General features: G+C 51.5%; 25 non-coding genes across 25 annotated transcripts; 5 read left to right on the top strand and 20 right to left on the bottom strand.

The window, feature by feature from the left end:
• Positions 1-244: 244 nt before the first annotated feature.
• Trnai-aau (transfer RNA isoleucine (anticodon AAU)) lies at positions 245-318 on the bottom strand. The gene has a single exon. It is a non-coding gene; the product is annotated as a tRNA-Ile (tRNA).
• Positions 319-574: 256 nt separating this feature from the next.
• On the bottom strand, positions 575-646 carry Trnae-cuc (transfer RNA glutamic acid (anticodon CUC)). The gene has a single exon. It is a non-coding gene; the product is annotated as a tRNA-Glu (tRNA).
• A 454-nt stretch (positions 647-1100) lies between these two features.
• Trnam-cau (transfer RNA methionine (anticodon CAU)) lies at positions 1101-1173 on the bottom strand. Its single transcript has one exon. It is a non-coding gene; the product is annotated as a tRNA-Met (tRNA).
• Positions 1174-1449: 276 nt separating this feature from the next.
• Trnag-gcc (transfer RNA glycine (anticodon GCC)) lies at positions 1450-1520 on the bottom strand. Its single transcript has one exon. It is a non-coding gene; the product is annotated as a tRNA-Gly (tRNA).
• Positions 1521-1840: 320 nt separating this feature from the next.
• Positions 1841-1912, top strand: Trnag-ucc (transfer RNA glycine (anticodon UCC)). The gene has a single exon. It is a non-coding gene; the product is annotated as a tRNA-Gly (tRNA).
• A 744-nt stretch (positions 1913-2656) lies between these two features.
• Positions 2657-2730, bottom strand: Trnai-aau (transfer RNA isoleucine (anticodon AAU)). Its single transcript has one exon. It is a non-coding gene; the product is annotated as a tRNA-Ile (tRNA).
• Positions 2731-2986: 256 nt separating this feature from the next.
• Trnae-cuc (transfer RNA glutamic acid (anticodon CUC)) lies at positions 2987-3058 on the bottom strand. Its single transcript has one exon. It is a non-coding gene; the product is annotated as a tRNA-Glu (tRNA).
• Positions 3059-3512: 454 nt separating this feature from the next.
• On the bottom strand, positions 3513-3585 carry Trnam-cau (transfer RNA methionine (anticodon CAU)). The gene has a single exon. It is a non-coding gene; the product is annotated as a tRNA-Met (tRNA).
• Positions 3586-3861: 276 nt separating this feature from the next.
• Trnag-gcc (transfer RNA glycine (anticodon GCC)) lies at positions 3862-3932 on the bottom strand. The gene has a single exon. It is a non-coding gene; the product is annotated as a tRNA-Gly (tRNA).
• A 320-nt stretch (positions 3933-4252) lies between these two features.
• Positions 4253-4324, top strand: Trnag-ucc (transfer RNA glycine (anticodon UCC)). The gene has a single exon. It is a non-coding gene; the product is annotated as a tRNA-Gly (tRNA).
• Positions 4325-5068: 744 nt separating this feature from the next.
• On the bottom strand, positions 5069-5142 carry Trnai-aau (transfer RNA isoleucine (anticodon AAU)). Its single transcript has one exon. It is a non-coding gene; the product is annotated as a tRNA-Ile (tRNA).
• A 256-nt stretch (positions 5143-5398) lies between these two features.
• On the bottom strand, positions 5399-5470 carry Trnae-cuc (transfer RNA glutamic acid (anticodon CUC)). Its single transcript has one exon. It is a non-coding gene; the product is annotated as a tRNA-Glu (tRNA).
• A 454-nt stretch (positions 5471-5924) lies between these two features.
• On the bottom strand, positions 5925-5997 carry Trnam-cau (transfer RNA methionine (anticodon CAU)). The gene has a single exon. It is a non-coding gene; the product is annotated as a tRNA-Met (tRNA).
• A 276-nt stretch (positions 5998-6273) lies between these two features.
• Positions 6274-6344, bottom strand: Trnag-gcc (transfer RNA glycine (anticodon GCC)). Its single transcript has one exon. It is a non-coding gene; the product is annotated as a tRNA-Gly (tRNA).
• Positions 6345-6664: 320 nt separating this feature from the next.
• Positions 6665-6736, top strand: Trnag-ucc (transfer RNA glycine (anticodon UCC)). Its single transcript has one exon. It is a non-coding gene; the product is annotated as a tRNA-Gly (tRNA).
• A 744-nt stretch (positions 6737-7480) lies between these two features.
• Positions 7481-7554, bottom strand: Trnai-aau (transfer RNA isoleucine (anticodon AAU)). Its single transcript has one exon. It is a non-coding gene; the product is annotated as a tRNA-Ile (tRNA).
• A 256-nt stretch (positions 7555-7810) lies between these two features.
• On the bottom strand, positions 7811-7882 carry Trnae-cuc (transfer RNA glutamic acid (anticodon CUC)). Its single transcript has one exon. It is a non-coding gene; the product is annotated as a tRNA-Glu (tRNA).
• Positions 7883-8336: 454 nt separating this feature from the next.
• Positions 8337-8409, bottom strand: Trnam-cau (transfer RNA methionine (anticodon CAU)). Its single transcript has one exon. It is a non-coding gene; the product is annotated as a tRNA-Met (tRNA).
• Positions 8410-8685: 276 nt separating this feature from the next.
• On the bottom strand, positions 8686-8756 carry Trnag-gcc (transfer RNA glycine (anticodon GCC)). The gene has a single exon. It is a non-coding gene; the product is annotated as a tRNA-Gly (tRNA).
• A 320-nt stretch (positions 8757-9076) lies between these two features.
• On the top strand, positions 9077-9148 carry Trnag-ucc (transfer RNA glycine (anticodon UCC)). Its single transcript has one exon. It is a non-coding gene; the product is annotated as a tRNA-Gly (tRNA).
• A 744-nt stretch (positions 9149-9892) lies between these two features.
• Positions 9893-9966, bottom strand: Trnai-aau (transfer RNA isoleucine (anticodon AAU)). Its single transcript has one exon. It is a non-coding gene; the product is annotated as a tRNA-Ile (tRNA).
• A 256-nt stretch (positions 9967-10222) lies between these two features.
• On the bottom strand, positions 10223-10294 carry Trnae-cuc (transfer RNA glutamic acid (anticodon CUC)). Its single transcript has one exon. It is a non-coding gene; the product is annotated as a tRNA-Glu (tRNA).
• Positions 10295-10748: 454 nt separating this feature from the next.
• Trnam-cau (transfer RNA methionine (anticodon CAU)) lies at positions 10749-10821 on the bottom strand. Its single transcript has one exon. It is a non-coding gene; the product is annotated as a tRNA-Met (tRNA).
• Positions 10822-11097: 276 nt separating this feature from the next.
• On the bottom strand, positions 11098-11168 carry Trnag-gcc (transfer RNA glycine (anticodon GCC)). The gene has a single exon. It is a non-coding gene; the product is annotated as a tRNA-Gly (tRNA).
• A 320-nt stretch (positions 11169-11488) lies between these two features.
• Trnag-ucc (transfer RNA glycine (anticodon UCC)) lies at positions 11489-11560 on the top strand. Its single transcript has one exon. It is a non-coding gene; the product is annotated as a tRNA-Gly (tRNA).
• The last annotated feature ends 561 nt before the right edge of the window (positions 11561-12121 follow it).

Raw genomic sequence — 12121 nt, 5'->3', positions numbered from 1 at the left:
CGGCAGTGCCGTGTGTTCGCAGGCGGTCACCCGCCCAAGCACTGACAACGTCCAGCTTCGCGCAGTAGCGGTGATCGGACGAGAAACTGTGCGTTCACCGTGCTGTGACCAGTGAAGTGTTTTAGCGCGTCCCGACAAGTCGCGTTCTGGTCCCCTATCAGTTCCCACACAATGTGACGATTTCTTTGTCACCATACTTCCCCGCCGAAATCGGCGTTGCCTTTTTGAAAGAGTGAAATCGTAGTGGGCCGTGGGGGGATCGAACCCACGACCTTCGCGTTATTAGCACGACGCTCTAACCAACTGAGCTAACGGACCTCGGTGCAGACAGCCTTCCATCGCTTCGCGGGAATTGCTCTGCGTATTGCCATGTAACATTTCTATGGTAGCAGTCCAACAGTGGAGCAGCGTCTCTTCTCCCTATATTCCGCTGCTCGTAGTAATTTCATTGCGTGACCGTTTCTCTCGACTGTTTTCAGCTGACGTTTATGAACCAGTAGCTATAATGCGAGGAGGGCGTGAAACAGCCTTTCGCAGGGTCAAAACTTGTCGTGATTTTTTCCGAAAAATTCCGTTCCGGTACCGGGAATCGAACCCGGGCCTCCTGGGTGAGAGCCAGGTATCCTAGCCACTAGACCACACCGGACATGCACATTTCTCTCCGGCTTTACACCCGGTCCACTCGCTTTCCGTGTCGCACTTTCCCTGTTTGCGAGCACCTTTTCGCGCGCCCATGGCGAGGCGCGCATGTCAAAAGTCACAATCCATTGCTTTATGCCTCGTTGTTACAGGGGTAGGAGGAAAAGCAAAGCTGTAAGTAGTAATATTTATTTACTTATTTCGCAAGTAAAGACCTGCTGCCTGTCATCATACAGCAGGTCATACATTGTGACTTTACACGTTATATCGTACGAAATTCAGTTTTATTACTAGTACTTTTTTCCTTGAAAATTTTACATAAGAACTGCAAGTAGTAATAACGGGAAGTAAACATTATCACGCTGAGTCGTTGAAGCCTTGTGGATAACAAAGTACAAAGTGTTTCGCTGCTTCGCAAACCCCAGAGCCGTCAATTTAGCTGTGGACGAAAGTAAATTAAATGCCCCGGTTGAGGATCGAACTCACGACCTTAAGATTATGAGACTTACGCGCTGCCTACTGCGCTACCGAGGCAAGTGATCTCGGTAAGTACCAAATACCAGTGGTAGAGAGTCTGCACTTCCTGGCTCATTTTTTTCTGTTGCTACACGTGCATTCCCGGCGCGACAGGCAACTTGCGATGCTAGGCCGACGCCAGTATGTAGAATAGCACACAAGAGTCCAAACGAGCAGTCGTGTGCGCTGCATGTTAGGTTATTTCCCACGGAAATACCGCGGTGCATTCTCATGGCTCACGCAGTTCGAGTGCGAAAGACACGCAGCGCCACTATCGGAGAAAAAACAAAATGATGCATCGGCCGGGAATCGAACCCGGGCCGCCCGCGTGGCAGGCGAGCATTCTACCACTGAACCACCGATGCTCAGCTTCCTGGTGCTTTCCGCGGCAGACGCCTGAGGGGAAAGTGGGACTGCCGTCCAGCGCCGTCGCATCCTCTCGAGAGAATGCTACAGACGCTGAATCCTGCACTGCACTGCTTAAAAATGACGCCCGAACGCGATCGCCTAAGTACTCTTGCGGCGCACGCACGCGACGACTCTTGCCAAAGGACGCGAAATGTGCGTAGAGACGCTGTCTGGATGCGCTCGCCTACGCCGTAATGCGCCTACAGCTACGACCACCTTGAGCCGCCGCCGACAGGCGGGAAGCAGACACAGCGCGGCGTGCGCGGACGGAAACCGTGCGGTGGTGGTGTAATGGTCAGCATAGTTGCCTTCCAAGCAGTTGATCCGGGTTCGATTCCCGGCCACCGCAGCCGGCTTTTAACTTTTGCGTATGAGTACTTTTGCCACGCGTCCTTCAATTAATGTTTCTTTCCCCATCTTACTCGCTGCAGGCCACCCTATAGCGTGTGCGTCGATTCTCCTTGAGTCTCGACTTGTCTCGACTTTGCTCAGCTGACGCGAGAGCTGACGCTCTCCAATCGGCCTATATAAAAAGAACAAGCGCGCAAAACGACTGAGAGAGGTATGGCGAGGCGGGCACCACATTACTTATGCCTCAAGTAAATACCTGCTGCCTGTTATCATGTATTGTCTGATTTTACATGTTCTGTCAGACAAATTCAGTTTTATTACTAGTACATTTCATTTTTTTTTCTTTGTTGAAAATTTTTCAACACGCTCCTTCATTTCACTGTGGCCGCACGGCGCGACTTGGCATACTGAGAGGCAAAATGTGGCGCCAGTGCCCTTGACCGAATAGCGCTGCAGCTCCGAAACCGAAGAGGAAAGAGAAATACGAATTGAAACTATCGGCAGTGCCGTGTGTTCGCAGGCGGTCACCCGCCCAAGCACTGACAACGTCCAGCTTCGCGCAGTAGCGGTGATCGGACGAGAAACTGTGCGTTCACCGTGCTGTGACCAGTGAAGTGTTTTAGCGCGTCCCGACAAGTCGCGTTCTGGTCCCCTATCAGTTCCCACACAATGTGACGATTTCTTTGTCACCATACTTCCCCGCCGAAATCGGCGTTGCCTTTTTGAAAGAGTGAAATCGTAGTGGGCCGTGGGGGGATCGAACCCACGACCTTCGCGTTATTAGCACGACGCTCTAACCAACTGAGCTAACGGACCTCGGTGCAGACAGCCTTCCATCGCTTCGCGGGAATTGCTCTGCGTATTGCCATGTAACATTTCTATGGTAGCAGTCCAACAGTGGAGCAGCGTCTCTTCTCCCTATATTCCGCTGCTCGTAGTAATTTCATTGCGTGACCGTTTCTCTCGACTGTTTTCAGCTGACGTTTATGAACCAGTAGCTATAATGCGAGGAGGGCGTGAAACAGCCTTTCGCAGGGTCAAAACTTGTCGTGATTTTTTCCGAAAAATTCCGTTCCGGTACCGGGAATCGAACCCGGGCCTCCTGGGTGAGAGCCAGGTATCCTAGCCACTAGACCACACCGGACATGCACATTTCTCTCCGGCTTTACACCCGGTCCACTCGCTTTCCGTGTCGCACTTTCCCTGTTTGCGAGCACCTTTTCGCGCGCCCATGGCGAGGCGCGCATGTCAAAAGTCACAATCCATTGCTTTATGCCTCGTTGTTACAGGGGTAGGAGGAAAAGCAAAGCTGTAAGTAGTAATATTTATTTACTTATTTCGCAAGTAAAGACCTGCTGCCTGTCATCATACAGCAGGTCATACATTGTGACTTTACACGTTATATCGTACGAAATTCAGTTTTATTACTAGTACTTTTTTCCTTGAAAATTTTACATAAGAACTGCAAGTAGTAATAACGGGAAGTAAACATTATCACGCTGAGTCGTTGAAGCCTTGTGGATAACAAAGTACAAAGTGTTTCGCTGCTTCGCAAACCCCAGAGCCGTCAATTTAGCTGTGGACGAAAGTAAATTAAATGCCCCGGTTGAGGATCGAACTCACGACCTTAAGATTATGAGACTTACGCGCTGCCTACTGCGCTACCGAGGCAAGTGATCTCGGTAAGTACCAAATACCAGTGGTAGAGAGTCTGCACTTCCTGGCTCATTTTTTTCTGTTGCTACACGTGCATTCCCGGCGCGACAGGCAACTTGCGATGCTAGGCCGACGCCAGTATGTAGAATAGCACACAAGAGTCCAAACGAGCAGTCGTGTGCGCTGCATGTTAGGTTATTTCCCACGGAAATACCGCGGTGCATTCTCATGGCTCACGCAGTTCGAGTGCGAAAGACACGCAGCGCCACTATCGGAGAAAAAACAAAATGATGCATCGGCCGGGAATCGAACCCGGGCCGCCCGCGTGGCAGGCGAGCATTCTACCACTGAACCACCGATGCTCAGCTTCCTGGTGCTTTCCGCGGCAGACGCCTGAGGGGAAAGTGGGACTGCCGTCCAGCGCCGTCGCATCCTCTCGAGAGAATGCTACAGACGCTGAATCCTGCACTGCACTGCTTAAAAATGACGCCCGAACGCGATCGCCTAAGTACTCTTGCGGCGCACGCACGCGACGACTCTTGCCAAAGGACGCGAAATGTGCGTAGAGACGCTGTCTGGATGCGCTCGCCTACGCCGTAATGCGCCTACAGCTACGACCACCTTGAGCCGCCGCCGACAGGCGGGAAGCAGACACAGCGCGGCGTGCGCGGACGGAAACCGTGCGGTGGTGGTGTAATGGTCAGCATAGTTGCCTTCCAAGCAGTTGATCCGGGTTCGATTCCCGGCCACCGCAGCCGGCTTTTAACTTTTGCGTATGAGTACTTTTGCCACGCGTCCTTCAATTAATGTTTCTTTCCCCATCTTACTCGCTGCAGGCCACCCTATAGCGTGTGCGTCGATTCTCCTTGAGTCTCGACTTGTCTCGACTTTGCTCAGCTGACGCGAGAGCTGACGCTCTCCAATCGGCCTATATAAAAAGAACAAGCGCGCAAAACGACTGAGAGAGGTATGGCGAGGCGGGCACCACATTACTTATGCCTCAAGTAAATACCTGCTGCCTGTTATCATGTATTGTCTGATTTTACATGTTCTGTCAGACAAATTCAGTTTTATTACTAGTACATTTCATTTTTTTTTCTTTGTTGAAAATTTTTCAACACGCTCCTTCATTTCACTGTGGCCGCACGGCGCGACTTGGCATACTGAGAGGCAAAATGTGGCGCCAGTGCCCTTGACCGAATAGCGCTGCAGCTCCGAAACCGAAGAGGAAAGAGAAATACGAATTGAAACTATCGGCAGTGCCGTGTGTTCGCAGGCGGTCACCCGCCCAAGCACTGACAACGTCCAGCTTCGCGCAGTAGCGGTGATCGGACGAGAAACTGTGCGTTCACCGTGCTGTGACCAGTGAAGTGTTTTAGCGCGTCCCGACAAGTCGCGTTCTGGTCCCCTATCAGTTCCCACACAATGTGACGATTTCTTTGTCACCATACTTCCCCGCCGAAATCGGCGTTGCCTTTTTGAAAGAGTGAAATCGTAGTGGGCCGTGGGGGGATCGAACCCACGACCTTCGCGTTATTAGCACGACGCTCTAACCAACTGAGCTAACGGACCTCGGTGCAGACAGCCTTCCATCGCTTCGCGGGAATTGCTCTGCGTATTGCCATGTAACATTTCTATGGTAGCAGTCCAACAGTGGAGCAGCGTCTCTTCTCCCTATATTCCGCTGCTCGTAGTAATTTCATTGCGTGACCGTTTCTCTCGACTGTTTTCAGCTGACGTTTATGAACCAGTAGCTATAATGCGAGGAGGGCGTGAAACAGCCTTTCGCAGGGTCAAAACTTGTCGTGATTTTTTCCGAAAAATTCCGTTCCGGTACCGGGAATCGAACCCGGGCCTCCTGGGTGAGAGCCAGGTATCCTAGCCACTAGACCACACCGGACATGCACATTTCTCTCCGGCTTTACACCCGGTCCACTCGCTTTCCGTGTCGCACTTTCCCTGTTTGCGAGCACCTTTTCGCGCGCCCATGGCGAGGCGCGCATGTCAAAAGTCACAATCCATTGCTTTATGCCTCGTTGTTACAGGGGTAGGAGGAAAAGCAAAGCTGTAAGTAGTAATATTTATTTACTTATTTCGCAAGTAAAGACCTGCTGCCTGTCATCATACAGCAGGTCATACATTGTGACTTTACACGTTATATCGTACGAAATTCAGTTTTATTACTAGTACTTTTTTCCTTGAAAATTTTACATAAGAACTGCAAGTAGTAATAACGGGAAGTAAACATTATCACGCTGAGTCGTTGAAGCCTTGTGGATAACAAAGTACAAAGTGTTTCGCTGCTTCGCAAACCCCAGAGCCGTCAATTTAGCTGTGGACGAAAGTAAATTAAATGCCCCGGTTGAGGATCGAACTCACGACCTTAAGATTATGAGACTTACGCGCTGCCTACTGCGCTACCGAGGCAAGTGATCTCGGTAAGTACCAAATACCAGTGGTAGAGAGTCTGCACTTCCTGGCTCATTTTTTTCTGTTGCTACACGTGCATTCCCGGCGCGACAGGCAACTTGCGATGCTAGGCCGACGCCAGTATGTAGAATAGCACACAAGAGTCCAAACGAGCAGTCGTGTGCGCTGCATGTTAGGTTATTTCCCACGGAAATACCGCGGTGCATTCTCATGGCTCACGCAGTTCGAGTGCGAAAGACACGCAGCGCCACTATCGGAGAAAAAACAAAATGATGCATCGGCCGGGAATCGAACCCGGGCCGCCCGCGTGGCAGGCGAGCATTCTACCACTGAACCACCGATGCTCAGCTTCCTGGTGCTTTCCGCGGCAGACGCCTGAGGGGAAAGTGGGACTGCCGTCCAGCGCCGTCGCATCCTCTCGAGAGAATGCTACAGACGCTGAATCCTGCACTGCACTGCTTAAAAATGACGCCCGAACGCGATCGCCTAAGTACTCTTGCGGCGCACGCACGCGACGACTCTTGCCAAAGGACGCGAAATGTGCGTAGAGACGCTGTCTGGATGCGCTCGCCTACGCCGTAATGCGCCTACAGCTACGACCACCTTGAGCCGCCGCCGACAGGCGGGAAGCAGACACAGCGCGGCGTGCGCGGACGGAAACCGTGCGGTGGTGGTGTAATGGTCAGCATAGTTGCCTTCCAAGCAGTTGATCCGGGTTCGATTCCCGGCCACCGCAGCCGGCTTTTAACTTTTGCGTATGAGTACTTTTGCCACGCGTCCTTCAATTAATGTTTCTTTCCCCATCTTACTCGCTGCAGGCCACCCTATAGCGTGTGCGTCGATTCTCCTTGAGTCTCGACTTGTCTCGACTTTGCTCAGCTGACGCGAGAGCTGACGCTCTCCAATCGGCCTATATAAAAAGAACAAGCGCGCAAAACGACTGAGAGAGGTATGGCGAGGCGGGCACCACATTACTTATGCCTCAAGTAAATACCTGCTGCCTGTTATCATGTATTGTCTGATTTTACATGTTCTGTCAGACAAATTCAGTTTTATTACTAGTACATTTCATTTTTTTTTCTTTGTTGAAAATTTTTCAACACGCTCCTTCATTTCACTGTGGCCGCACGGCGCGACTTGGCATACTGAGAGGCAAAATGTGGCGCCAGTGCCCTTGACCGAATAGCGCTGCAGCTCCGAAACCGAAGAGGAAAGAGAAATACGAATTGAAACTATCGGCAGTGCCGTGTGTTCGCAGGCGGTCACCCGCCCAAGCACTGACAACGTCCAGCTTCGCGCAGTAGCGGTGATCGGACGAGAAACTGTGCGTTCACCGTGCTGTGACCAGTGAAGTGTTTTAGCGCGTCCCGACAAGTCGCGTTCTGGTCCCCTATCAGTTCCCACACAATGTGACGATTTCTTTGTCACCATACTTCCCCGCCGAAATCGGCGTTGCCTTTTTGAAAGAGTGAAATCGTAGTGGGCCGTGGGGGGATCGAACCCACGACCTTCGCGTTATTAGCACGACGCTCTAACCAACTGAGCTAACGGACCTCGGTGCAGACAGCCTTCCATCGCTTCGCGGGAATTGCTCTGCGTATTGCCATGTAACATTTCTATGGTAGCAGTCCAACAGTGGAGCAGCGTCTCTTCTCCCTATATTCCGCTGCTCGTAGTAATTTCATTGCGTGACCGTTTCTCTCGACTGTTTTCAGCTGACGTTTATGAACCAGTAGCTATAATGCGAGGAGGGCGTGAAACAGCCTTTCGCAGGGTCAAAACTTGTCGTGATTTTTTCCGAAAAATTCCGTTCCGGTACCGGGAATCGAACCCGGGCCTCCTGGGTGAGAGCCAGGTATCCTAGCCACTAGACCACACCGGACATGCACATTTCTCTCCGGCTTTACACCCGGTCCACTCGCTTTCCGTGTCGCACTTTCCCTGTTTGCGAGCACCTTTTCGCGCGCCCATGGCGAGGCGCGCATGTCAAAAGTCACAATCCATTGCTTTATGCCTCGTTGTTACAGGGGTAGGAGGAAAAGCAAAGCTGTAAGTAGTAATATTTATTTACTTATTTCGCAAGTAAAGACCTGCTGCCTGTCATCATACAGCAGGTCATACATTGTGACTTTACACGTTATATCGTACGAAATTCAGTTTTATTACTAGTACTTTTTTCCTTGAAAATTTTACATAAGAACTGCAAGTAGTAATAACGGGAAGTAAACATTATCACGCTGAGTCGTTGAAGCCTTGTGGATAACAAAGTACAAAGTGTTTCGCTGCTTCGCAAACCCCAGAGCCGTCAATTTAGCTGTGGACGAAAGTAAATTAAATGCCCCGGTTGAGGATCGAACTCACGACCTTAAGATTATGAGACTTACGCGCTGCCTACTGCGCTACCGAGGCAAGTGATCTCGGTAAGTACCAAATACCAGTGGTAGAGAGTCTGCACTTCCTGGCTCATTTTTTTCTGTTGCTACACGTGCATTCCCGGCGCGACAGGCAACTTGCGATGCTAGGCCGACGCCAGTATGTAGAATAGCACACAAGAGTCCAAACGAGCAGTCGTGTGCGCTGCATGTTAGGTTATTTCCCACGGAAATACCGCGGTGCATTCTCATGGCTCACGCAGTTCGAGTGCGAAAGACACGCAGCGCCACTATCGGAGAAAAAACAAAATGATGCATCGGCCGGGAATCGAACCCGGGCCGCCCGCGTGGCAGGCGAGCATTCTACCACTGAACCACCGATGCTCAGCTTCCTGGTGCTTTCCGCGGCAGACGCCTGAGGGGAAAGTGGGACTGCCGTCCAGCGCCGTCGCATCCTCTCGAGAGAATGCTACAGACGCTGAATCCTGCACTGCACTGCTTAAAAATGACGCCCGAACGCGATCGCCTAAGTACTCTTGCGGCGCACGCACGCGACGACTCTTGCCAAAGGACGCGAAATGTGCGTAGAGACGCTGTCTGGATGCGCTCGCCTACGCCGTAATGCGCCTACAGCTACGACCACCTTGAGCCGCCGCCGACAGGCGGGAAGCAGACACAGCGCGGCGTGCGCGGACGGAAACCGTGCGGTGGTGGTGTAATGGTCAGCATAGTTGCCTTCCAAGCAGTTGATCCGGGTTCGATTCCCGGCCACCGCAGCCGGCTTTTAACTTTTGCGTATGAGTACTTTTGCCACGCGTCCTTCAATTAATGTTTCTTTCCCCATCTTACTCGCTGCAGGCCACCCTATAGCGTGTGCGTCGATTCTCCTTGAGTCTCGACTTGTCTCGACTTTGCTCAGCTGACGCGAGAGCTGACGCTCTCCAATCGGCCTATATAAAAAGAACAAGCGCGCAAAACGACTGAGAGAGGTATGGCGAGGCGGGCACCACATTACTTATGCCTCAAGTAAATACCTGCTGCCTGTTATCATGTATTGTCTGATTTTACATGTTCTGTCAGACAAATTCAGTTTTATTACTAGTACATTTCATTTTTTTTTCTTTGTTGAAAATTTTTCAACACGCTCCTTCATTTCACTGTGGCCGCACGGCGCGACTTGGCATACTGAGAGGCAAAATGTGGCGCCAGTGCCCTTGACCGAATAGCGCTGCAGCTCCGAAACCGAAGAGGAAAGAGAAATACGAATTGAAACTATCGGCAGTGCCGTGTGTTCGCAGGCGGTCACCCGCCCAAGCACTGACAACGTCCAGCTTCGCGCAGTAGCGGTGATCGGACGAGAAACTGTGCGTTCACCGTGCTGTGACCAGTGAAGTGTTTTAGCGCGTCCCGACAAGTCGCGTTCTGGTCCCCTATCAGTTCCCACACAATGTGACGATTTCTTTGTCACCATACTTCCCCGCCGAAATCGGCGTTGCCTTTTTGAAAGAGTGAAATCGTAGTGGGCCGTGGGGGGATCGAACCCACGACCTTCGCGTTATTAGCACGACGCTCTAACCAACTGAGCTAACGGACCTCGGTGCAGACAGCCTTCCATCGCTTCGCGGGAATTGCTCTGCGTATTGCCATGTAACATTTCTATGGTAGCAGTCCAACAGTGGAGCAGCGTCTCTTCTCCCTATATTCCGCTGCTCGTAGTAATTTCATTGCGTGACCGTTTCTCTCGACTGTTTTCAGCTGACGTTTATGAACCAGTAGCTATAATGCGAGGAGGGCGTGAAACAGCCTTTCGCAGGGTCAAAACTTGTCGTGATTTTTTCCGAAAAATTCCGTTCCGGTACCGGGAATCGAACCCGGGCCTCCTGGGTGAGAGCCAGGTATCCTAGCCACTAGACCACACCGGACATGCACATTTCTCTCCGGCTTTACACCCGGTCCACTCGCTTTCCGTGTCGCACTTTCCCTGTTTGCGAGCACCTTTTCGCGCGCCCATGGCGAGGCGCGCATGTCAAAAGTCACAATCCATTGCTTTATGCCTCGTTGTTACAGGGGTAGGAGGAAAAGCAAAGCTGTAAGTAGTAATATTTATTTACTTATTTCGCAAGTAAAGACCTGCTGCCTGTCATCATACAGCAGGTCATACATTGTGACTTTACACGTTATATCGTACGAAATTCAGTTTTATTACTAGTACTTTTTTCCTTGAAAATTTTACATAAGAACTGCAAGTAGTAATAACGGGAAGTAAACATTATCACGCTGAGTCGTTGAAGCCTTGTGGATAACAAAGTACAAAGTGTTTCGCTGCTTCGCAAACCCCAGAGCCGTCAATTTAGCTGTGGACGAAAGTAAATTAAATGCCCCGGTTGAGGATCGAACTCACGACCTTAAGATTATGAGACTTACGCGCTGCCTACTGCGCTACCGAGGCAAGTGATCTCGGTAAGTACCAAATACCAGTGGTAGAGAGTCTGCACTTCCTGGCTCATTTTTTTCTGTTGCTACACGTGCATTCCCGGCGCGACAGGCAACTTGCGATGCTAGGCCGACGCCAGTATGTAGAATAGCACACAAGAGTCCAAACGAGCAGTCGTGTGCGCTGCATGTTAGGTTATTTCCCACGGAAATACCGCGGTGCATTCTCATGGCTCACGCAGTTCGAGTGCGAAAGACACGCAGCGCCACTATCGGAGAAAAAACAAAATGATGCATCGGCCGGGAATCGAACCCGGGCCGCCCGCGTGGCAGGCGAGCATTCTACCACTGAACCACCGATGCTCAGCTTCCTGGTGCTTTCCGCGGCAGACGCCTGAGGGGAAAGTGGGACTGCCGTCCAGCGCCGTCGCATCCTCTCGAGAGAATGCTACAGACGCTGAATCCTGCACTGCACTGCTTAAAAATGACGCCCGAACGCGATCGCCTAAGTACTCTTGCGGCGCACGCACGCGACGACTCTTGCCAAAGGACGCGAAATGTGCGTAGAGACGCTGTCTGGATGCGCTCGCCTACGCCGTAATGCGCCTACAGCTACGACCACCTTGAGCCGCCGCCGACAGGCGGGAAGCAGACACAGCGCGGCGTGCGCGGACGGAAACCGTGCGGTGGTGGTGTAATGGTCAGCATAGTTGCCTTCCAAGCAGTTGATCCGGGTTCGATTCCCGGCCACCGCAGCCGGCTTTTAACTTTTGCGTATGAGTACTTTTGCCACGCGTCCTTCAATTAATGTTTCTTTCCCCATCTTACTCGCTGCAGGCCACCCTATAGCGTGTGCGTCGATTCTCCTTGAGTCTCGACTTGTCTCGACTTTGCTCAGCTGACGCGAGAGCTGACGCTCTCCAATCGGCCTATATAAAAAGAACAAGCGCGCAAAACGACTGAGAGAGGTATGGCGAGGCGGGCACCACATTACTTATGCCTCAAGTAAATACCTGCTGCCTGTTATCATGTATTGTCTGATTTTACATGTTCTGTCAGACAAATTCAGTTTTATTACTAGTACATTTCATTTTTTTTTCTTTGTTGAAAATTTTTCACACGCTCCTTCATTTCACTGTGGCCGCACGGCGCGACTTGGCATACTGAGAGGCAAAATGTGGCGCCAGTGCCCTTGACCGAATAGCGCTGCAGCTCCGAAACCGAAGAGGAAAGAGAAATACGAATTGAAACTATCGGCAGTGCCGTGTGTTCGCAGGCGGTCACCCGCCCAAGCACTGACAACGTCCAGCTTCGCG

Source organism: Schistocerca cancellata, unplaced genomic scaffold (genome assembly GCF_023864275.1).
Source record: "Schistocerca cancellata isolate TAMUIC-IGC-003103 unplaced genomic scaffold, iqSchCanc2.1 HiC_scaffold_1089, whole genome shotgun sequence".
NCBI classification, from domain to species: Eukaryota; Metazoa; Arthropoda; class Insecta; order Orthoptera; family Acrididae; genus Schistocerca; species Schistocerca cancellata.
The sequence above is the reverse complement of the archived record's forward strand: the minus strand, read 5'-3'. Positions and strand labels throughout refer to the sequence as shown.